The sequence below is a fragment of the Thrips palmi genome, unplaced genomic scaffold, assembly GCF_012932325.1.
Source record: "Thrips palmi isolate BJ-2018 unplaced genomic scaffold, TpBJ-2018v1 HiC_scaffold_2, whole genome shotgun sequence".
Classification (NCBI taxonomy): Eukaryota; Metazoa; Arthropoda; class Insecta; order Thysanoptera; family Thripidae; genus Thrips; species Thrips palmi.
This window is the reverse complement of record NW_023144629.1, coordinates 11,734,496-11,736,138: the sequence shown is the minus strand read 5'-3', so window position 1 is coordinate 11,736,138 and position 1,643 is coordinate 11,734,496.

Here is a 1,643-nt window from a genome sequence, read left to right as displayed (position 1 = left end):
GGGGGTACGGTGTATGGACTCGCTTCGCTCGCTGGGGGGGCTCCGCCCCCCCAGACCCCCTGGTGCGGGCCTTCGGCCCGCTGTGTGCAAACGCTAGTAGACGGTCTGCGACACGGGGTCCTTTTTCGGTTCCCCCGTCTTGACCTGCTTTTGCTGCCTTGCGGCCCTTTGGGCCCATGCTGGACCGTTCGTCTACGTAAAGCCAATTCACTTTTTCTGCCCCATTGGGCCCGCGTCGTCGTCTTACAAGCACTGTTGCCCTTTGTTCGAAAGCTGGAGAAAATCGATTAAAAAGACGCACACCCTTCGCGCGTGTCGTACCCGCGACACCACCCGCACTGCTGCCGCGGGTCGAACCCGCAACCTCCCACTCCGCTGCCGAGCGCTGAACTCACTCCGCCACGCCGCCTCGCTGGGAGGAGTCCCACCGGGTAGCCTTGCCACTCCGCCGATTGCCCCCAACCCTCCGCTAGGCCAGCAGTGGCCACTGCGCGCCGCACGCAAGTCCTGTCGTTCTCCTCTACAGCGGCCGCATTCTATCATCAGTCCACCTGGCGAACCTTGCCTGTGGTGCCCCAAGTCCAAAAGTCAAAGAAAAATGAGATAAAAAAACAAAGACCCCATCCGCGAGTCGAACCCGCAACCTCCCGCTCTGCTGCCGAGCGCTGAACGCACTCCGCCACGCCGCCTCACTGGGAGCAGTGCCGCCGGCTCCGCTTCGCTGCGCCGGCAACTCGGTTCGACAGGGGACCGGCCCAGCTTGGCCTGCCGGCGGCCTTTCCTCGGGCCTTCGGCCCTCGCATCAGACCCAACTTGACCAGTCGAAGTGTTGTAATTGCGCCAGGTTTGGGAAGTTTCTTGTATTGAAACACAGATGTACTCACGAAAACTACTCGCTTTTATTGCGCCCAGACATACACACACACTGCGTCGTACACATACCATAGACATGAATCACCCCTGAGACAAAGAGGCCAGCTCGCAGCACCGACCAGTATGGTATTCCCTCTGGCCTTGACTCGCACATATGAGAAACTATACTTATGAGAAATTGCTCTACACCAACACCCCTCCTCAATTTCACAAGTATAGTAACAACAGTAAACAATTATACAAAAACTTATAATATAGACATACATAGAAAAATAAATGCAACTTAACAACATTTAGAATACATTACAAAGTACAGGATTACAACATTACAGTACTGGATAATTATTTTATTTTACACATTGCCAAATTTTCTCTATGTTTGGAGAACAATTCAATTGCCAAACCTTTTGTTAAAATGTCAGCTGTCTGTTCTTCAGTTGGAATATAGCATACATCAATCACCTTATTCAAATGTAGATCTTTGATAAAATTATATTTGATGTCAATATGTTTCAACCTTTTTGTTTCCCAAGATTTTAATGCTTTAATTGTCGCTTGATTATCTTCAAAGACTGGAATACTTCCTGGAATATTGATACCCAGCTCAACAAGTAATTTTCTTAGCCACATTAATTCAGAAACACCAGTTGCCAGTGCAACATATTCAGCCTCAGTTGAAGACTGTGCAGTGCAAGTTTGTTTCCGAGTTCCCCATAAAACTGGGTTACCAAACATTTCAACTAAGAAACCACTCACAGATTTTCTAGTAG